This window comes from Sebastes fasciatus, chromosome 1, assembly GCF_043250625.1.
Source record: "Sebastes fasciatus isolate fSebFas1 chromosome 1, fSebFas1.pri, whole genome shotgun sequence".
NCBI lineage: Eukaryota > Metazoa > Chordata > Actinopteri > Perciformes > Sebastidae > Sebastes > Sebastes fasciatus.
This window is the reverse complement of record NC_133795.1, coordinates 44,908,304-44,932,364: the sequence shown is the minus strand read 5'-3', so window position 1 is coordinate 44,932,364 and position 24,061 is coordinate 44,908,304. Positions and strand designations below refer to the sequence as shown.

General features: G+C 46.7%; 1 protein-coding gene across 2 annotated transcripts in view; it reads left to right on the top strand.

Moving 5' to 3' along the window:
* LOC141776075 (uncharacterized) overlaps positions 1 to 24,061 on the top strand; it is a 64,789-nt gene that overhangs the window by 40,002 nt on the left and 726 nt on the right. The window lies entirely within an intron of this gene.

Here is a 24,061-nt window from a genome sequence, read left to right as displayed (position 1 = left end):
CCCTTTCATATCTCATGAACCGTTTGTAGTAGAGTCTTGTGGGATGTGTCATATCACTCAGCAGAGAGTGCCTGTTTCATTGGTGAAGGTTATGCCCGCCCCCTACACATTAGCCCCGCCCCCTTTCATAACTCATGATCGGTTTGTCGTAGAGTCTTGTGGGAAGTGTCATATAACTCAGCAGAGAGTTCCTGTTTCATTGGTGAATGTTATGCCCGCCCCCTACACATTAGCCACGCCCCCCTTCATAACTCGCGAACCGCTTGTCGTAGAGCCTTGCGGCAGGCGTCGTGGCGCTCGTCAGAGTTTCGGTTTCGCGTCGGTCGGCGTCCCGCCAGCAACCCCGACCCGCGAGCAGGGGCGAGGGCCCTTTCATAGCTGCGTGCAGCTCTCGTTATTATTATTTTTCCGCTGCAAGATCGCGTTTTTGACGACCTTAGCCATCCCCAAAACTCACGAAAAGTGGAGTATGCGTCAGAACTGGTGGGAAATTCAATGTTCTGGAGTGACTGGGCTCGGGTGTCTCCAGGGGGCTCCATAGCGCCCCCTAACGTACGCAGTTTTTCCGAGAAAGTTTCTTCGATCTTCACGAAATTCAAGTATGTCGTTGCTCACGCCCTCATACCTGGATTAAATGATTTTGAGATTTCTCCGGCAAACAGGAAGTCAGCCATGTTGGACTTCCTGCGTTTTTTTAAAATGTACGAACGCATATTTGAAGACTTTAGGATGCACAAAAATGTATGAAACTTTACACACACATCCAAACTAGTAATTACTTAATTTTAGTGGTGAAATTTTGCTTGGGCGTGGCATGTTGGCTCTCTAGCGCCCCCTTATGTCTTTCAGATTTTGAACATACCTTTAGGTACTCGGAATCTCATAAAATTTGGCAAAATGATAGACACCTGTGAACTTTATGTAACTGCATAGCCATTAGGCTCAGTTTGTTTTTATACGGCTCTATAGCGCCCCCTAACGCGTTGAAATTTTAACTTTGTCAAAGTTGATCCGATATTCATGAAATTTGGTATGCATATCCCACTCATCATTTGAAACATATTCCTCATTGGGTTTCATTAGCCCCGCCCACCCAGAAGTCGGCCATATTGGATTTTGATGTCATTTTTGCGTTTTATTGGCCGCGTACTTTAACGAACTCCTCCTACAGATTTGATCAGATCGAGTTGATATTTGGTCAGGACCATCTCAAGACCTCGAGGATGAAAAGTTATTAAAATGGTGAGCGTTCACTTAACGAGCGGACCGTGGCGTGGCGGCCATTTTGAGCCATTCGCCAGTTATTGTAACTCAACTGTACATAGTCCGATCTGCCCCAGATTTCTCAGGTATGATGGTGGTACAGTCTTGAGGACATGTATATGAAAAATTATACTCATAGCCCCGCCCTAAGACGTTAGCCCCGCCCCCTTTCATATCTCATGAACCGTTTATAGTAGAGTCTTGTGGGATGTGTCATATCACTCAGCAGAGAGTGGGTTAACCCTAACTCAACTGTACATAGTTCGATCTGCCCCAGATTTCTCAGGTATGATGGTGCTCCAGTACTGATGGCATGTATATGAAAAATTATACTCATAGCCCCACCCTAAGACGTTAGCCCCGCCCCCTTTTATATCTCATGAACCGTTTATAGTAGAGTCTTGTGGGAAGTGTCATATCACTCAGCAGAGAGTTCATGATTCATTGGTAAATGTTATGCCCGCCCCCTACACATTAGCCCCGCCCCCTTTCATATCTCATGAACCGTTTGTCGTACAGGCTTATGGGAGGTGTCATATCACTCAGCAGAGAGTTCCTGTTTTATTCGTTAAGGGTAGCCCCGCCCCCTACACATTAGCCCCGCCCCCTTTCATATCTCATGAACCGTTTGTAGTAGAGTCTTGTGGGAAGTGTCATATCACTCAGCAGAGAGTTCATGTTTCATTGGTAAATGTTATGCCCGCCCCCTACACATTAGCCCCGCCCCCTTTCATATCTCATGAACCGTTTGTAGTAGAGTCTTGTGGGATGTGTCATATCACTCAGCAGAGAGTGCCTGTTTCATTGGTGAAGGTTATGCCCGCCCCCTACACATTAGCCCCGCCCCCTTTCATAACTCATGATCCGTTTGTCGTAGAGTCTTGTGGGAAGTGTCATATAACTCAGCAGAGAGTTCCTGTTTCATTGGTGAATGTTATGCCCGCCCCCTACACATTAGCCACGCCCCCCTTCATAACTCGTGAACCGCTTGTCGTAGAGCCTTGCGGCAGGCGTCGTGGCGCTCGTCAGAGTTTCGGTTTCGCGTCGGTCGGCGTCCCGCCAGCAACCCCGACCCGCGAGCAGGGGCGAGGGCCCTTTCATAGCTGCGTGCAGCTCTCGTTATTATTCTTTTTCTGCTGCGAGATCGCGTTTTTGGGACCTTTTCCATCCCCAAAAACTCATGAAAATTGGAATATGCGTCAGAAGTGGCGAAAATTGCAATATTCTGTAGTGATTGGGCTCGGGTGCACCAGCGGGCTCGATAGCGCCCCCTATAGAAAGCAGGTTTCCAGAAAAAGTTACTTCGATCTTCACGAAATTTAAGTATGTCATTGCTCACATCTTCAATGGCACATTAAATATTTTTGAGATTTTTTCGGCCAACAGGAAGTCAGCCACGTTGGACTTCCTGCGTGATTTTAAAATTTACGAACACATTTTTGAGGACTTTAGGATGCACCAAATCTCATGAAACTTTACACGCACATCCAAACAGGTAATCCCTTTGATTCAGTGGTGAAATTTTTTTTGGGCGTGGCATGTTGGCTCTCTAGCGCCCCCTTATGTCCTTTTTGCCTTTGAACATCCATTCGTATACCTTGGCATACTCGTAGACGCATGAAATTTGGCAACATGATAGACACCTGTGAACTTTATGTAACTGCATAGCCATTAGGCTCAGTTTGTTTTTATACGGCTCTATAGCGCCCCCTAACGCGTTGAAATTTTAACTTTGTCAAAGTTGATCCGATATTCACGAAATTTGGTATGCATATCCCACTCATCATTTGAAACATATTCCTCATTGGGTTTCATTAGCCCCGCCCACCCAGAAGTCGGCCATTTTGGATTTTATGTACGATTTTCCCAATTTTTTCGTTTTATTGGCCGCGTACTTTAACGAACTCCTCCTACAGATTTGATCATATCGATTTGAAATTTGGTCAGGACCATCTCAAGACCTTGAAGATGAAAAGTTATTAAAATGGTGAGTGTTCACTTAACGAGCGGACCGTGGCGTGGCGGCCATTTTGAGCCATTCGCCATGAAACAGGGAGTTATTGTAACTCAACTGTACATAGTCCGATCTGCCCCAGATTTCTCAGGTATGATGGTGGTACAGTCTTGAGGACATGTATATGAAAAATTATACTCATAGCCCCGCCCCAAGACGTTAGCCCCGCCCCCTTTCATATCTCATGAACCGTTTGTCGTAGAGTCTTGCGGGAGGTGTCATATCACTCAGCAGAGAGTGCCTGTTTCATTGGTGAATGTTATGCCCGCCCCCTACACGTTAGCCCCGCCCCCTTTCATAACTCATGATCCGTTTGTAGTAGAGTCTTGTGGGAAGTGTCATATCACTCAGCAGAGAGTGCCTGTTTCATTGGTGAATGTTATGCCCGCCCCCTACACATTAGCCCCGCCCCCTTTCATAACTCATGATCCGTTTGTAGTAGAGTCTTGTGGGAAGTGTCATATCACTCAGCAGAGAGTTCCTGTTTCATTGGTAAATGTTATGCCCGCCGCCTACACATTAGCCCCGCCCCCTTTCATATCTCATGAACCGTTTGTAGTAGAGTCTTGTGGGATGTGTCATATCACTCAGCAGAGAGTGCCTGTTTCATTGGTGAAGGTTATGCCCGCCCCCTACACATTAGCCCCGCCCCCTTTCATAACTCATGATCCGTTTGTCGTAGAGTCTTGTGGGAAGTGTCATATCAATCAGCAGAGAGTGCCTGTTTCATTGGTGAATGTTATGCCCGCCCCCTACACATTAGCCACGCCCCCCTTCATAACTCGTGAACCGCTTGTCGTAGAGCCTTGCGGCAGGCGTCGTGGCGCTCGTCAGAGTTTCGGTTTCGCGTCGGTCGGCGTCCCGCCAGCAACCCCGACCCGCGAGCAGGGGCGAGGGCCCTTTCATAGCTGCTTGCAGCTCTCGTTATTATTCTTTTTCTGCCACTAGATCGCGTTTTTGACGACCTTAGCCATCCCCAAAACTCACGAAAAGTGGAGTATGCGTCAGAACTGGTGGGAAATTCAATGTTCTGGAGTGACTGGGCTCGGGTGTCTCCAGGGGGCTCCATAGCGCCCCCTAGAGTACGCAGTTTTTCAGAGAAAGTTTCTTCGATCTTCACGAAATTCAAGTATGTCATTGCTCACGCCCTCATACCTGGATTAAATGATTTTGAGATTTCTCCGGCAAACAGGAAGTCAGCCATGTTGGACTTCCTGCGTGATTTTAGAATTTACGAACGCATATTTGAAGACTTTAGGATGCACAAAAATTTATGAAACTTTACACACACATCCAAACTAGTAATTACTTAATTTTAGTGGTGAAATTTTCCTTGGGCGTGGCATGTTGGCTCTCTAGCGCCCCCTTATGTCTTTCAGATTTTGAACATACCTTTAGGTACTCGGAATCTCATAAAATTTGGCAAAATGATAGACACCTGTGAACTTTATGTAACTGCATAGCCATTAGGCTCAGTTTGTTTTTATACGGCTCTATAGCGCCCCCTAACGCGTTGAAATTTTAACTTTGTCAAAGTTGATCCGATATTCATGAAATTTGGTATGCATATCCCACTCATCATTTGAAACATATTCCTCATTGGGTTTCATTAGCCCCGCCCACCCAGAAGTCGGCCATATTGGATTTTGATGTCATTTTTGCGTTTTATTGGCCGCGTACTTTAACGAACTCCTCCTACAGATTTGATCATATCGATTTGAAATTTGGTCAGGACCATCTCAAGACCTTGAAGATGAAAAGTTATTAAAATGGTGAGTGTTCACTTAACGAGCGGACCGTGGCGTGGCGGCCATTTTGAGCCATTCGCCATGAAACAGGGAGTTATTGTAACTCAACTGTACATAGTCCGATCTGCCCCAGATTTCTCAGGTATGATGGTGGTACAGTCTTGAGGACATGTATATGAAAAATTATACTCATAGCCCCGCCCTAAGACGTTAGCCCCGCCCCCTTTCATATCTCATGAACCGTTTATAGTAGAGTCTTGTGGGATGTGTCATATCACTCAGCAGAGAGTGGGTTAACCCTAACTCAACTGTACATAGTTCGATCTGCCCCAGATTTCTCAGGTATGATGGTGCTCCAGTACTGATGGCATGTATATGAAAAATTATACTCATAGCCCCACCCTAAGACGTTAGCCCCGCCCCCTTTTATATCTCATGAACCGTTTATAGTAGAGTCTTGTGGGAAGTGTCATATCACTCAGCAGAGAGTTCATGTTTCATTGGTAAATGTTATGCCCGCCCCCTACACATTAGCCCCGCCCCCTTTCATATCTCATGATCCGTTTGTCGTAGAGTCTTGTGGGAAGTGTCATATCACTCAGCAGAGAGTGCCTGTTTCATTGGTAAATGTTATGCCCGCCCCCTACACATTAGCCCCGCCCCCTTTCATAACTCATGATCCGTTTGTAGTAGAGTCTTGCGGGAAGTGTCATATCACTCAGCAGAGAGTGCCTGTTTCATTGGTGAATGTTATGCCCGCCCCCTACACATTAGCCCCGCCCCCTTTCATAACTCATGAACCGTTTGTAGTAGAGTCTTGCGGGAGGTGTCATATCACTCAGCAGAGAGTTCATGTTTCATTGGTGAAGGTTATGCCCGCCCCCTACACATTAGCCCCGCCCCCTTTCATCACTCATGATCCGTTTGTCGTAGAGTCTTGTGGGAAGTGTCATATAACTCAGCAGAGAGTTCCTGTTTCATTGGTGAATGTTATGCCCGCCCCCTACACATTAGCCACGCCCCCCTTCATAACTCGTGAACCGCTTGTCGTAGAGCCTTGCGGCAGGCGTCGTGGCTCTCGTCAGAGTTTTGGTTTCGCGTCGGTCGGCGTCCCGCCAGCAACCCCGACCCGCGAGCAGGGGCGAGGGCCCTTTCATAGCTGCGTGCAGCTCTCGTTAGGGCCCGAGCACGAAAGTGCCAGGACCCAACGGTGTCCTGGCACGAAGTGCAAGGAACCTATTGTTTTTCTGCAGATTATTATTATTAGGGCCCGAGCACGAAAGTGCCAGGACCCAACGGTGTCCTGGCACGAAGTGCAAGGAACCTATTGTTTTTCTGCAGATTATTATTATTAGGGCCCGAGCACGAAAGTGCCAGGACCCAACGGTGTCCTGGCACGAAGTGCAAGGAACCTATTGTTTTTGTCAGTATTATTAGGGCCCGAGCACGAAAGTGCCAGGACCCAACGGTGTCCTGGCACGAAGTGCAAGGAACCTATTGTTTTTCTGCAGATTATTATTATTATTATTATTATTATTATTATTTTTCCGCTGCAAGAACGCGTTTTTGACGACCTTAGCCATCCCCAAAACTCACGAAAAGTGGAGTATGCGTCAGAACTGGTGGGAAATTCAATGTTCTGGAGTGACTGGGCTCGGGTGTCTCCAGGGGGCTCCATAGCGCCCCCTAGAGTACGCAGTTTTTCAGAGAAAGTTTCTTCGATCTTCACGAAATTCAAGTATGTCGTTGCTCACGCCCTCATACCTGGATTAAATGATTTTGAGATTTCTCCGGCAAACAGGAAGTCAGCCATGTTGGACTTCCTGCGTGATTTTAGAATTTACGAACGTATATTTGAAGACTTTAGGATGCACAAAAATTTATGAAACTTTACACACACATCCAAACTAGTAATTACTTAATTTTAGTGGTGAAATTTTGCTTGGGCGTGGCATGTTGGCTCTCTAGCGCCCCCTTATGTCTTTCAGATTTTGAACATACCTTTAGGTACTCGGAATCTCATAAAATTTGGTAAAATGATAGACACCTGTGAACTTTATGTAACTGCATAGCCATTAGGCTCGGTGTGTTTTTATTCGGCTCTCTAGCGCCCCCTAACGCGTTGAAATTTTAACTTTGTCAAAGTTGATCCGATATTCATGAAATTTGGTATGCATATCCCACTCATCATTTGAAACATATTCCTCATTGGGTTTCATTAGCCCCGCCCACCCAGAAGTCGGCCATATTGGATTTTGATGTCATTTTTGCGTTTTATTGGCCGCGTACTTTAACGAACTCCTCCTACAGATTTGATCATATCGATTTGAAATTTGGTCAGGACCATCTCAAGACCTTGAAGATGAAAAGTTATTAAAATGGTGAGTGTTCACTTAACGAGCGGACCGTGGCGTGGCGGCCATTTTGAGCCATTCGCCATGAAACAGGGAGTTATTGTAACTCAACTGTACATAGTCCGATCTGCCCCAGATTTCTCAGGTATGATGGTGGTACAGTCTTGAGGACATGTATATGAAAAATTATACTCATAGCCCCGCCCTAAGACGTTAGCCCCGCCCCCTTTCATAACTCATGAACCGTTTGTCGTACAGGCTTATGGGAGGTGTCATATCACTCAGCAGAGAGTTCCTGTTTTATTCGTTAAGGGCAGCCCCGCCCCCTACACATTAGCCCCGCCCCCTTTCATAACTCATGAACCGTTTGTCGTAGAGTCTTGCGGGAGGTGTCATATCACTCAGCAGAGAGTGCCTGTTTCATTGGTAAATGTTATGCCCGCCCCCTACACATTAGCCCCGCCCCCTTTCATATCTCATGAACCGTTTGTAGTAGAGTCTTGAGGGAAGTGTCATATCACTCAGCAGAGAGTTCATGTTTCATTGGTAAATGTTATGCCCGCCCCCTACACATTAGCCCCGCCCCCTTTCATATCTCATGAACCATTTGTAGTAGAGTCTTGTGGGAAGTGTCATATCACTCAGCAGAGAGTTCCTGTTTCATTGGTGAATGTTATGCACGCCCCCTACACATTAGCCCCGCCCCCTTTCATAACTCATGATCCGTTTGTCGTAGAGTCTTGTGGGAAGTGTCATATCACTCAGCAGAGAGTTCATGTTTCATTGGTAAATGTTATGCCCGCCCCCTACACATTAGCCCCGCCCCCTTTCATATCTCATGAACCGTTTGTAGTAGAGTCTTGTGGGATGTGTCATATCACTCAGCAGAGAGTGCCTGTTTCATTGGTGAAGGTTATGCCCGCCCCCTACACATTAGCCCCGCCCCCTTTCATAACTCGTGATCCGTTTGTCGTAGAGTCTTGTGGGAAGTGTCATATAACTCAGCAGAGAGTTCCTGTTTCATTGGTGAATGTTATGCCCGCCCCCTACACATTAGCCACGCCCCCCTTCATAACTCGTGAACCGCTTGTCGTAGAGCCTTGCGGCAGGCGTCGTGGCGCTCGTCAGAGTTTTGGTTTCGCGTCGGTCGGCGTCCCGCCAGCAACCCCGACCCGCGAGCAGGGGCGAGGGCCCTTTCATAGCTGCGTGCAGCTCTCGTTATTATTATTTTTCCGCTGCAAGATCGCGTTTTTGACGACCTTAGCCATCCCCAAAACTCACGAAAAGTGGAGTATGCGTCAGAACTGGTGGGAAATTCAATGTTCTGGAGTGACCGGGCTCGGGTGTCTCCAGGGGGCTCCATAGCGCCCCCTAACGTACGCAGTTTTTCCGAGAAAGTTTCTTCGATCTTCACGAAATTCAAGTATGTCGTTGCTCGCGCCCTCATACCTGGATTAAATGATTTTGAGATTTCTCCGGCAAACAGGAAGTCAGCCATGTTGGACTTCCTGCGTGATTTTAGAATTTACGAACGCATATTTGAAGACTTTAGGATGCACAAAAATTTATGAAACTTTACACACACATCCAAACTAGTAATTACTTAATTTTAGTGGTGAAATTTTGCTTGGGCGTGGCATGTTGGCTCTCTAGCGCCCCCTTATGTCTTTCAGATTTTGAACATACCTTTAGGTACTCGGAATCTCATAAAATTTGGCAAAATGATAGACACCTGTGAACTTTATGTAACTGCATAGCCATTAGGATCAGTGTGTTTTTATTCGGCTCTCTAGCGCCCCCTAACGCGTTGAAATTTTAACTTTGTCAAAGTTGATCCGATATTCATGAAATTTGGTATGCATATCCCACTCATCATTTGAAACATATTCCTCATTGGGTTTCATTAGCCCCGCCCACCCAGAAGTCGGCCATATTGGATTTTTATGTCATTTTTGCGTTTTATTGGCCGCGTACTTTAACGAACTCCTCCTACAGATTTGATCAGATCGAGTTGATATTTGGTCAGGACCATCTCAAGACCTTGAGGATGAAAAGTTATTAAAATGGTGAGCGTTCACTTAACGAGCGGACCGTGGCGTGGCGGCCATTTTGAGCCATTCGCCAGTTATTGTAACTCAACTGTACATAGTCCGATCTGCCCCAAATCTCTCAGGTATGATGTTGCTCCAGTACTGATGACATGTATATGAAAAAATATACTCATACTCAATGAGCTCCGCCCACCCAGAAGTCGGCCATATTGGATTTTATGTACGATTTTCCCAATTTTTGCGTTTTATTGGCCGCGTACTCTAACGAACTCCTCCTACAGATTTGATCATATCGATTTGAAATTTGGTCAGGACCATCTCAAGACCTTGAGGATGAAAAGTTATTAAAATGGTGAGTGTTCACTTAACGAGCGGACCGTGGCGTGGCGGCCATTTTGAGCCATTCGCCATGAAACAGGGAGTTATTGTAACTCAACTGTACATAGTCCGATCTGCCCCAGATTTCTCAGGTATGATGGTGGTACAGTCTTGAGGACATGTATATGAAAAATTATACTCATAGCCCCGCCCTAAGACGGTAGCCCCGCCCCCTTTCATATCTCATGAACCGTTTGTCGTACAGGCTTATGGGAGGTGTCATATCACTCAGCAGAGAGTTCCTGTTTTATTCGTTAAGGGCAGCCCCGCCCCCTACACATTAGCCCCGCCCCCTTTCATAACTCATGAACCGTTTGTCGTAGAGTCTTGCGGGAGGTGTCATATCACTCAGCAGAGAGTGCCTGTTTCATTGGTTAAGGGTAGCCCCGCCCCCTACACATTAGCCCCGCCCCCTTTCATAACTCATGAACCGTTTGTCGTAGAGTCTTGCGGGAGGTGTCATATCACTCAGCAGAGAGTGCCTGTTTCATTGCTTACGGGTAGCCCCGCCCCCTCCACATTAGCCCCGCCCCCTTTCATAACTCATGATCCGTTTGTCGTAGAGTCTTGTGGGAAGTGTCATATAACTCAGCAGAGAGTTCCTGTTTCATTGGTGAATGTTATGCCCGCCCCCTACACATTAGCCACGCCCCCCTTCATAACTCGTGAACCGCTTGTCGTAGAGCCTTGCGGCAGGCGTCGTGGCGCTCGTCAGAGTTTCGGTTTCGCGTCGGTCGGCGTCCCGCCAGCAACCCCGACCCGCGAGCAGGGGCGAGGGCCCTTTCATAGCTGCGTGCAGCTCTCGTTATTATTATTTTTCCGCTGCAAGAACGCGTTTTTGACGACCTTAGCCATCCCCAAAACTCACGAAAAGTGGAGTATGCGTCAGAACTGGTGGGAAATTCAATGTTCTGGAGTGACTGGGCTCGGGTGTCTCCAGGGGGCTCCATAGCGCCCCCTAACGTACGCAGTTTTTCCGAGAAAGTTTCTTCGATCTTCACGAAATTCAAGTATGTCGTTGCTCACGCCCTCATACCTGGATTAAATGATTTTGAGATTTCTTCGGCAAACAGGAAGTCAGCCATGTTGGACTTCCTGCGTGATTTTAGAATTTACGAACGCATATTTGAAGACTTTAGGATGCACAAAAATTTATGAAACTTTACACACACATCCAAACTAGTAATTACTTAATTTTAGTGGCGAAATTTTGCTTGGGCGTGGCATGTTGGCTCTCTAGCGCCCCCTTATGTCTTTCAGATTTTGAACATACCTTTAGGTACTCGGAATCTCATAAAATTTGGCAAAATGATAGACACCTGTGAACTTTATGTAACTGCATAGCCATTAGGCTCAGTGTGTTTTTATTCGGCTCTATAGCGCCCCCTAACGCGTTGAAATTTTAACTTTGTCAAAGTTGATCCGATATTCATGAAATTTGGTATGCATATCCCAGTCATCATTTGAAACATATTCCTCATTGGGTTTCATTAGCTCCGCCCACCCAGAAGTCGGCCATATTGGATTTTTATGTCATTTTTGCGTTTTATTGGCCGCGTACTTTAACAAACTCCTCCTACAGATTTGATCAGATCGAGTTGATATTTGGTCAGGACCATCTCAAGACCTCGAGGATGAAAAGTTATTAAAATGGTGAGCGTTCACTTAACGAGCGGACCGTGGCGTGGCGGCCATTTTGAGCCATTCGCCATGAAACAGGGAGTTATTGTAACTCAACTGTACATAGTCCGATCTGCCCCAGATTTCTCAGGTATGATGGTGGTACAGTCTTGAGGATATGTATATGAAAAATTATACTCATAGCCCCGCCCTAAGACGTTAGCCCCGCCCCCTTTCATATCTCATGAACCGTTTATAGTAGAGTCTTGTGGGATGTGTCATATCACTCAGCAGAGAGTTCCTGTTTTATTTGTTAAGGGTAGCCCCGCCCCCTACACATTAGCCCCGCCCCCTTTCATAACTCATGAACCGTTTGTCGTAGAGTCTTGCGGGAGGTGTCATATCACTCAGCAGAGAGTGCCTGTTTCATCGGTAAATGTTATGCCCGCCCCCTACACATTAGCCCCGCCCCCTTTCATAACTCATGATCCGTTTGTAGTAGAGTCTTGTGGGAAGTGTCATATCACTCAGCAGAGAGTGCCTGTTTCATTGGTTAAGGTTATGCCCGCCCCCTACACATTAGCCCCGCCCCCTTTCATAACTTATGATCCGTTTGTCGTAGAGTCTTGTGGGAAGTGTCATATAACTCAGCAGAGAGTTCCTGTTTCATTGGTGAATGTTATGCCCGCCCCCTACACATTAGCCACGCCCCCCTTCATAACTCGTGAACCGCTTGTCGTAGAGCCTTGCGGCAGGCGTCGTGGCGCTCGTCAGAGTTTCGGTTTCGCGGTGCCCGGCCGCGTCGGTCGGCGTCCCGCCAGCAACCCCGACCCGCGAGCAGGGGCGAGGGCCCTTTCATAGCTGCGTGCAGCTCTCGTTATTATTCTTTTTCTGCTGCAAGAACGCGTTTTTGACGACCTTAGCCATCCCCAAAACTCACCAGAATTGGAATATGCGTCAGAAGTGGCGAAAATTGCAATATTCTGTAGTGATTGGGCTCGGGTGCACCAGCGGGCTCGATAGCGCCCCCTATAGAAAGCAGGTTTCCAGAAAAAGTTACTTCGATCTTCACGAAATTTAAGTATGTCATTGCTCACATCTTCAATGGCACATTAAATATTTTTGAGATTTTTTCGGCCAACAGGAAGTCAGCCACGTTGGACTTCCTGCGTGATTTTAAAATTTACGAACACATTTTTGAGGACTTTAGGATGCACCAAATCTCATGAAACTTTACACGCACATCCAAACAGGTAATCCCTTTGATTCAGTGGTGAAATTTTTTTTGGGCGTGGCATGTTGGCTCTCTAGCGCCCTCTTATGTCCTTTTTGCCTTTGAACATCCATTCGTATACCTTGGCATACTCGTAGACGCATGAAATTTGGCAACATGATAGACACCTGTGAACTTTATGTAACTGCATAGCCATTAGGCTCAGTTTGTTTTTATACGGCTCTATAGCGCCCCCTAACGCGTTGAAATTTTAACTTTGTCAAAGTTGATCCGATATTCACGAAATTTGGTATGCATATCCCACTCATCATTTGAAACATATTCCTCATTGGGTTTCATTAGCCCCGCCCACCCAGAAGTCGGCCATATTGGATTTTATGTACGATTTTCCCAATTTTTTCGTTTTATTGGCCGCGTACTTTAACGAACTCCTCCTACAGATTTGATCATATCGATTTGAAATTTGGTCAGGACCATCTCAAGACCTCGAGGATGAAAAGTTATTAAAATGGTGAGTGTTCACTTAACGAGCGGACCGTGGCGTGGCGGCCATTTTGAGCCATTCGCCAGTTATTGTAACTCAACTGTACATAGTCCGATCTGCCCCAAATCTCTCAGGTATGATGTTGCTCCAGTACTGATGACATGTATATGAAAAAATATACTCATAGCCCCGCCCCAAGATGTTAGCCCCGCCCCCTTTCATATCTCATGAACCGTTTATAGTAGAGTCTTGTGGGATGTGTTATATCACTCAGCAGAGAGTGGGTAAACCCTAACTCAACTGTACATAGTCCGATCTGCCCCAGATTTCTCAGGTATGATGGTGGTACAGTCTTGAAGACATGTATATGAAAAATTATACTCATAGCCCCGCCCTAAGACGTTAGCCCCGCCCCCTTTCATAACTCATGAACCGTTTGTCGTACAGGCTTATGGGAGGTGTCATATCACTCAGCAGAGAGTGCCTGTTTCATTGGTGAAAGTTATGCCCGCCCCCTACACATTAGCCCCGCCCCCTTTCATAACTCATGAACCGTTTGTCGTAGAGTCTTGCGGGAGATGTCATATCACTCAGCAGAGAGTTCCTGTTTTATTCGTTAAGGGTAGCCCCACCCCCTACACATTAGCCCCGCCCCCTTTCATAACTCATGAACCGTTTGTCGTAGAGTCTTGTGGGATGTGTCATATCACTCAGCAGAGAGTTCATGTTTTATTGGTTAAGGGTAGCCCCGCCCCCTACACATTAGCCCCGCCCCCTTTCATAACTCATGAACCGTTTGTCGTAGAGTCTTGCGGGAGGTGTCATATCACTCAGCAGAGAGTTCCTGTTTTATTGGTTAAGGGTAGCCCCGCCCCCTACACATTAGCTCCGCCCCCTTTCATAACTCATGAACCGTTTGTAGTAGAGTCTTGCGGGAGGTGTCATATCACTCAGCAGAGAGTGCCTGTTTCATTGGTAAATGTTATGCCCGCCCCCTACACATTAGCCCCGCCCCCTTTCATAACTCATGAACCGTTTGTCGTAGAGTCTTGCGGGAGGTGTCATATCACTCAGCAGAGAGTGCCTGTTTCATTGGTGAAGGTTATGCCCGCCCCCTACACATTAGCCCCGCCCCCTTTCATAACTCATGATCCGTTTGTCGTAGAGTCTTGTGGGAAGTGTCATATAACTCAGCAGAGAGTTCCTGTTTCATTGGTGAATGTTATGCCCGCCCCCTACACATTAGCCACGCCCCCCTTCATAACTCGTGAACCGCTTGTCGTAGAGCCTTGCGGCAGGCGTCGTGGCGCTCGTCAGAGTTTCGGTTTCGCGTCGGTCGGCGTCCCGCCAGCAACCCCGACCCGCGAGCAGGGGCGAGGGCCCTTTCATAGCTGCGTGCAGCTCTCGTTATTATTATTTTTCTGCTGCGAGATCGCGTTTTTGAGGCCTTTCCCATCCCCAAAAACTCACGAAAATTGGAACATGCGTCGGGAGTGGCGAAAATTGCAATGTTCTGTAGTGTTTCGGAACGGGCGTCGCCAGCTGGCTCCATAGCGCCCCCTAGCGCGTTGAAATCGTAACTTTGTCAAAGTTCATCCGATACTCATGAAATTTGGTATGCATATCCCACTCATCATTTGAAACATATTCCAAATTGGGTTTCATTAGCTCCGCCCACCCAGAAGTCGGCCATATTGGATTTTTATGTCATTTTTGCGTTTTATTGGCCGCGTACTTTAACGAACTCCTCCTACAGATTTGATCATAACGATTTGAAATTTGGTCAGGACCATCTTAATACCTTGAGGATGAAAAGTTATTAAAATGGTGAGCGTTCAGTTAACGAGCGGACCGTGGCGTGGCGGCCATTTTGAGCCATTCGCCATGAAACAGGGAGTTATTGTAACTCAACTGTACATAGTCCGATCTGACCCAGATTTCTCAGGTATGATGGTGGTACAGTCTTGAGGACATGTATATGAAAAATTATACTCATAGCCCCGCCCCAAGACGTTAGCCCCGCCCCCTTTCATATCTCATGAACCGTTTATAGTAGAGTCTTGTGGGATGTGTCATATCACTCAGCAGAGAGTGGGTTAACCCTAACTCAACTGTACATAGTTCGATCTGCCCCAAATTATCATTTGAAACATATTCCTCATTGGGTTTCATTAGCTCCGCCCACCCAGAAGTCGGCCATATTGGATTTTATGTACGATTTTCCCAATTTTTGAGTTTTATTGGCCGCGTACTCTAACGAACTCCTCCTACAGATTTGATCATATCGAGTTGATATTTGGTCAGGACCATCTCAAGACCTTGAGGATGAAAAGTTATTAAAATGGTGAGCGTTCACTTAACGAGCGGACCGTGGCGTGGCGGCCATTTTGAGCCATTCGCCAGTTATTGTAACTCAACTGTACATAGTCCGATCTGCCCCAAATCTCTCAGGTATGATGTTGCTCCAGTACTGATGACATGTATATGAAAAAATATACTCATAGCCCCGCCCCAAGACGTTAGCCCCGCCCCCTTTCATATCTCATGAACCGTTTGTCGTACAGGCTTATGGGATGTGTCATATCACTCAGCAGAGAGTTCCTGTTTTATTTGTTAAGGGTAGCCCCGCCCCCTACACATTAGCCCCGCCCCCTTTCATAACTCATGAACCGTTTGTCGTAGAGTCTTGCGGGAGGTGTCATATCACTCAGCAGAGAGTTCCTGTTTTATTGGTTAAGGGTAGCCCCGCCCCCTACACATTAGCTCCGCCCCCTTTCATAACTCATGAACCGTTTGTAGTAGAGTCTTGAGGGAAGTGTCATATCACTCAGCAGAGAGTTCATGTTTCATTGGTAAATGTTATGCCCGCCCCCTACACATTAGCCCCGCCCCCTTTCATATCTCATGAACCGTTTGTCGTACAGGCTTATGGGAGGTGTCATATCACTCAGCAGAGAGTGCCTGTTTCATTGGTGAATGTTATGCCCGCCCCCTACACATTAGCCACGCCCCCCTTCATAACTCGTGAACCGCTTGTCGTAGAGCCTTGCGGCAGGTGTCGTGGCGCTCGTCAGAGTTTCGGTTTCGCGTCGGTCGGCGTCCCGCCAGCAACCCCGACCCGCGAGCAGGGGCGAGGGCCCTTTCATAGCTGCGTGCAGCTCTCGTTATTATTCTTTTTCTGCTGCAAGAACGCGTTTTTGACGACCTTAGCCATCCCCAAAACTCACCAGAATTGGAATATGCGTCAGAAGTGGCGAAAATTGCAATATTCTGTAGTGATTGGGCTCGGGTGCACCAGCGGGCTCGATAGCGCCCCCTATAGAAAGCAGGTTTCCAGAAAAAGTTACTTCGATCTTCACGAAATTTAAGTATGTCATTGCTCACATCTTCAATGGCACATTAAATATTTTTGAGATTTTTTCGGCCAACAGGAAGTCAGCCACGTTGGACTTCCTGCGTGATTTTAAAATTTACGAACACATTTTTGAGGACTTTAGGATGCACCAAATCTCATGAAACTTTACACGCACATCCAAACAGGTAATCCCTTTGATTCAGTGGTGAAATTTTTTTTGGGCGTGGCATGTTGGCTCTCTAGCGCCCCCTTATGTCCTTTTTGCCTTTGAACATCCATTCGTATACCTTGGCATACTCGTAGACGCATGAAATTTGGCAACATGATAGACACCTGTGAACTTTATGTAACTGCATAGCCATTAGGCTCAGTTTGTTTTTATACGGCTCTATAGCGCCCCCTAACGCGTTGAAATTTTAACTTTGTCAAAGTTGATCCGATATTCATGAAATTTGGTATGCATATCCCACTCATCATTTGAAACATATTCCTCATTGGGTTTCATTAGCCCCGCCCACCCAGAAGTCGGCCATATTGGATTTTGATGTCATTTTTGCGTTTTATTGGCCGCGTACTTTAACGAACTCCTCCTACAGATTTGATCAGATCGAGTTGATATTTGGTCAGGACCATCTCAAGACCTTGAGGATGAAAAGTTATTAAAATGGTGAGCGTTCACTTAATGAGCGGACCGTGGCGTGGCGGCCATTTTGAGCCATTCGCCAGTTATTGTAACTCAACTGTACATAGTCCGATCTGCCCCAAATCTCTCAGGTATGATGTTGCTCCAGTACTGATGACATGTATATGAAAAAATATACTCATAGCCCCGCCCCAAGACGTTAGCCCCGCCCCCTTTCATATCTCATGAACCGTTTATAGTAGAGTCTTGTGGGATGTGTCATATCACTCAGCAGAGAGTGGGTAAACCCTAACTCAACTGTACATAGTCCGATCTGCCCCAGATTTCTCAGGTATGATGGTGGTACAGTCTTGAGGACATGTATATGAAAAATTATACTCATAGCCCCGCCCTAAGACGTTAGCCCCGCCCCCTTTCATAACTCATGAACCGTTTGTCGTAGAGTCTTGCGAGAGGTGTCATATCACTCAGCAGAGAGTTCCTGTTTTATTCGTTAAGGGTAGCCCCACCCCCTACACATTAGCCCCGCCCCCTTTCATAACTCATGAACCGTTTGTCGTAGAGTCTTGTGGGATGTGTCATATCACTCAGCAGAGAGTTCTTGTTTTATTGGTTAAGGGTAGCCCCGCCCCCTACACATTATCCCCGCCCCCTTTCATAACTCATGAACCGTTTGTCGTAGAGTCTTGCGGGAGGTGTCATATCACTCAATAGAGAGTTCCTGTTTTATTGGTTAAGGGTAGCCCCGCCCCCTACACATTAGCTCCGCCCCCTTTCATAACTCATGAACCGTTTGTAGTAGAGTCTTGAGGGAAGTGTCATATCACTCAGCAGAGAGTTCATGTTTCATTGGTGAATGTTATGCCCGCCCCCTACACATTAGCCACGCCCCCCTTCATAACTCGCGAACCGCTTGTCGTAGAGCCTTGCGGCAGGCGTCGTGGCGCTCGTCAGAGTTTCGGTTTCGCGGTGCCCGGCCGCGTCGGTCGGCGTCCCGCCAGCAACCCCGACCCGCGAGCAGGGGCGAGGGCCCTTTCATAGCTGCGTGCAGCTCTCGTTAGGGCCCGAGCACGAAAGTGCCAGGACCCAACGGTGTCCTGGCACGAAGTGCAAGGAACCTATTGTTTTTCTGCAGATTATTATTATTATTATTATTAGGGCCCGAGCACGAAAGTGCCAGGACCCAACGGTGTCCTGGCACGAAGTGCAAGGAACCTATTGTTTTTCTGCAGATTATTAGGGCCCGAGCACGAAAGTGCCAGGACCCAACGGTGTCCTGGCACGAAGTGCAAGGAACCTATTGTTTTTCTGCAGATTATTATTATTATTATTATTATTATTCTTTTTCTGCCACTAGATCGCGTTTTTGACGACCTTAGCCATCCCCAAAACTCACGAAAAGTGGAGTATGCGTCAGAACTGGTGGGAAATTCAATGTTCTGGAGTGACTGGGCTCGGGTGTCTCCAGGGGGCTCCATAGCGCCCCCTAGAGTACGCAGTTTTTCAGAGAAAGTTTCTTCGATCTTCACGAAATTCAAGTATGTCATTGCTCACGCCCTCATACCTGGATTAAATGATTTTGAGATTTCTCCGGCAAACAGGAAGTCAGCCATGTTGGACTTCCTGCGTGATTTTAGAATTTACGAACGCATATTTGAAGACTTTAGGATGCACAAAAATTTATGAAACTTTACACACACATCCAAACTAGTAATTACTTAATTTTAGTGGTGAAATTTTCCTTGGGCGTGGCATGTTGGCTCTCTAGCGCCCCCTTATGTCTTTCAGATTTTGAACATACCTTTAGGTACTCGGAATCTCATAAAATTTGGCAAAATGATAGACACCTGTGAACTTTATGTAACTGCATAGCCATTAGGCTCAGTTTGTTTTTATACGGCTCTATAGCGCCCCCTAACGCGTTGAAATTTTAACTTTGTCAAAGTTGATCCGATATTCATGAAATTTGGTATGCATATCCCACTCATCATTTGAAACATATTCCTCATTGGGTTTCATTAGCCCCGCCCACCCAGAAGTCGGCCATATTGGATTTTGATGTCATTTTTGCGTTTTATTGGCCGCGTACTTTAACGAACTCCTCCTACAGATTTGATCATATCGATTTGAAATTTGGTCAGGACCATCTCAAGACCTTGAAGATGAAAAGTTATTAAAATGGTGAGTGTTCACTTAACGAGCGGACCGTGGCGTGGCGGCCATTTTGAGCCATTCGCCATGAAACAGGGAGTTATTGTAACTCAACTGTACATAGTCCGATCTGCCCCAGATTTCTCAGGTATGATGGTGGTACAGTCTTGAGGACATGTATATGAAAAATTATACTCATAGCCCCGCCCCAAGACGTTAGCCCCGCCCCCTTTCATATCTCATGAACCGTTTGTCGTAGAGTCTTGCGGGAGGTGTCATATCACTCAGCAGAGAGTGCCTGTTTCATTGGTAAATGTTATGCCCGCCCCCTACACATTAGCCCCGCCCCCTTTCATAACTCATGATCCGTTTGTAGTAGAGTCTTGTGGGAAGTGTCATATCACTCAGCAGAGAGTTCATGTTTCATTGGTAAATGTTATGCCCGCCCCCTACACATTAGCCCCGCCCCCTTTCATATCTCATGAACCGTTTGTAGTAGAGTCTTGTGGGAAGTGTCATATCACTCAGCAGAGAGTTCATGTTTCATTGGTAAATGTTATGCCCGCCCCCTACACATTAGCCCCGCCCCCTTTCATATCTCATGAACCGTTTGTAGTAGAGTCTTGTGGGAAGTGTCATATCACTCAGCAGAGAGTGCCTGTTTCATTGGTAAATGTTATGCCCGCCCCCTACACATTAGCCACGCCCCCCTTCATAACTCGTGAACCGTCATTTACAGCGCCACACGCTCCAAGCAGAAAATTCACTCTAACTGTTGCGTGCAGTTTCCGACTTTCATGGGAATGCACGACAGCGGGTTCTCGGACGTGCGCATTCCCCCGACATGCACGCAGGGGCGAGGGCCCTTTCATAGCTGCGTGCAGCTCTCGTTATTATTCTTTTTCTGCCACTAGATCGCGTTTTTGACGACCTTAGCCATCCCCAAAACTCACGAAAAGTGGAGTATGCGTCAGAACTGGTGGGAAATTCAATGTTCTGGAGTGACTGGGCTCGGGTGTCTCCAGGGGGCTCCATAGCGCCCCCTAGAGTACGCAGTTTTTCAGAGAAAGTTTCTTCGATCTTCACGAAATTCAAGTATGTCATTGCTCACGCCCTCATACCTGGATTAAATGATTTTGAGATTTCTCCGGCAAACAGGAAGTCAGCCATGTTGGACTTCCTGCGTGATTTTAGAATTTACGAACGCATATTTGAAGACTTTAGGATGCACAAAAATTTATGAAACTTTACACACACATCCAAACTAGTAATTACTTAATTTTAGTGGTGAAATTTTCCTTGGGCGTGGCATGTTGGCTCTCTAGCGCCCCCTTATGTCTTTCAGATTTTGAACATACCTTTAGGTACTCGGAATCTCATAAAATTTGGCAAAATGATAGACACCTGTGAACTTTATGTAACTGCATAGCCATTAGGCTCAGTTTGTTTTTATACGGCTCTATAGCGCCCCCTAACGCGTTGAAATTTTAACTTTGTCAAAGTTGATCCGATATTCATGAAATTTGGTATGCATATCCCACTCATCATTTGAAACATATTCCTCATTGGGTTTCATTAGCCCCGCCCACCCAGAAGTCGGCCATATTGGATTTTGATGTCATTTTTGCGTTTTATTGGCCGCGTACTTTAACGAACTCCTCCTACAGATTTGATCATATCGATTTGAAATTTGGTCAGGACCATCTCAAGACCTTGAAGATGAAAAGTTATTAAAATGGTGAGTGTTCACTTAACGAGCGGACCGTGGCGTGGCGGCCATTTTGAGCCATTCGCCATGAAACAGGGAGTTATTGTAACTCAACTGTACATAGTCCGATCTGCCCCAGATTTCTCAGGTATGATGGTGGTACAGTCTTGAGGACATGTATATGAAAAATTATACTCATAGCCCCGCCCTAAGACGTTAGCCCCGCCCCCTTTCATAACTCATGAACCGTTTGTCGTACAGGCTTATGGGAGGTGTCATATCACTCAGCAGAGAGTTCCTGTTTTATTCGTTAAGGGCAGCCCCGCCCCCTACACATTAGCCCCGCCCCCTTTCATAACTCATGAACCGTTTGTCGTAGAGTCTTGCGGGAGGTGTCATATCACTCAGCAGAGAGTGCCTGTTTCATTGGTAAATGTTATGCCCGCCCCCTACACATTAGCCCCGCCCCCTTTCATATCTCATGAACCGTTTGTAGTAGAGTCTTGAGGGAAGTGTCATATCACTCAGCAGAGAGTTCATGTTTCATTGGTAAATGTTATGCCCGCCCCCTACACATTAGCCCCGCCCCCTTTCATATCTCATGAACCATTTGTAGTAGAGTCTTGTGGGAAGTGTCATATCACTCAGCAGAGAGTTCCTGTTTCATTGGTGAATGTTATGCACGCCCCCTACACATTAGCCCCGCCCCCTTTCATAACTCATGATCCGTTTGTCGTAGAGTCTTGTGGGAAGTGTCATATCACTCAGCAGAGAGTTCATGTTTCATTGGTAAATGTTATGCCCGCCCCCTACACATTAGCCCCGCCCCCTTTCATATCTCATGAACCGTTTGTAGTAAAGTCTTGTGGGATGTGTCATATCACTCAGCAGAGAGTGCCTGTTTCATTGGTGAAGGTTATGCCCGCCCCCTACACATTAGCCCCGCCCCCTTTCATAACTCGTGATCCGTTTGTCGTAGAGTCTTGTGGGAAGTGTCATATAACTCAGCAGAGAGTTCCTGTTTCATTGGTGAATGTTATGCCCGCCCCCTACACATTAGCCACGCCCCCCTTCATAACTCGTGAACCGCTTGTCGTAGAGCCTTGCGGCAGGCGTCGTGGCGCTCGTCAGAGTTTTGGTTTCGCGTCGGTCGGCGTCCCGCCAGCAACCCCGACCCGCGAGCAGGGGCGAGGGCCCTTTCATAGCTGCGTGCAGCTCTCGTTATTATTCTTTTTCTGCCACTAGATCGCGTTTTTGACGACCTTAGCCATCCCCAAAACTCACGAAAAGTGGAGTATGCGTCAGAACTGGTGGGAAATTCAATGTTCTGGAGTGACTGGGCTCGGGTGTCTCCAGGGGGCTCCATAGCGCCCCCTAGAGTACGCAGTTTTTCAGAGAAAGTTTCTTCGATCTTCACGAAATTCAAGTATGTCATTGCTCACGCCCTCATACCTGGATTAAATGATTTTGAGATTTCTCCGGCAAACAGGAAGTCAGCCATGTTGGACTTCCTGCGTGATTTTAGAATTTACGAACGCATATTTGAAGACTTTAGGATGCACAAAAATTTATGAAACTTTACACACACATCCAAACTAGTAATTACTTAATTTTAGTGGTGAAATTTTCCTTGGGCGTGGCATGTTGGCTCTCTAGCGCCCCCTTATGTCTTTCAGATTTTGAACATACCTTTAGGTACTCGGAATCTCATAAAATTTGGCAAAATGATAGACACCTGTGAACTTTATGTAACTGCATAGCCATTAGGCTCAGTTTGTTTTTATACGGCTCTATAGCGCCCCCTAACGCGTTGAAATTTTAACTTTGACAAAGTTGATCCGATATTCATGAAATTTGGTATGCATATCCCACTCATCATTTGAAACATATTCCTCATTGGGTTTCATTAGCCCCGCCCACCCAGAAGTCGGCCATATTGGATTTTGATGTCATTTTTGCGTTTTATTGGCCGCGTACTTTAACGAACTCCTCCTACAGATTTGATCATATCGATTTGAAATTTGGTCAGGACCATCTCAAGACCTTGAAGATGAAAAGTTATTAAAATGGTGAGTGTTCACTTAACGAGCGGACCGTGGCGTGGCGGCCATTTTGAGCCATTCGCCATGAAACAGGGAGTTATTGTAACTCAACTGTACATAGTCCGATCTGCCCCAGATTTCTCAGGTATGATGGTGGTACAGTCTTGAGGACATGTATATGAAAAATTATACTCATAGCCCCGCCCTAAGACGTTAGCCCCGCCCCCTTTCATAACTCATGAACCGTTTGTCGTACAGGCTTATGGGAGGTGTCATATCACTCAGCAGAGAGTTCCTGTTTTATTCGTTAAGGGCAGCCCCGCCCCCTACACATTAGCCCCGCCCCCTTTCATAACTCATGAACCGTTTGTCGTAGAGTCTTGCGGGAGGTGTCATATCACTCAGCAGAGAGTGCCTGTTTCATTGGTAAATGTTATGCCCGCCCCCTACACATTAGCCCCGCCCCCTTTCATATCTCATGAACCGTTTGTAGTAGAGTCTTGAGGGAAGTATCATATCACTCAGCAGAGAGTTCATGTTTCATTGGTAAATGTTATGCCCGCCCCCTACACATTAGCCCCGCCCCCTTTCATATCTCATGAACCATTTGTAGTAGAGTCTTGTGGGAAGTGTCATATCACTCAGCAGAGAGTTCCTGTTTCATTGGTGAATGTTATGCACGCCCCCTACACATTAGCCCCGCCCCCTTTCATAACTCATGATCCGTTTGTCGTAGAGTCTTGTGGGAAGTGTCATATCACTCAGCAGAGAGTTCATGTTTCATTGGTAAATGTTATGCCCGCCCCCTACACATTAGCCCCGCCCCCTTTCATAACTCAGGAACCGTTTGTCGTAGAGTCTTGCGGGAGGTGTCATATCACTCAGCAGAGAGTGCCTGTTTCATTGGTAAATGTTATGCCCGCCCCCTACACATTAGCCACGCCCCCCTTCATAACTCGTGAACCGTTTGTCGTAGCTAATGTGTAGGGGGCGGTGATAACCTTCACCAATGAAAC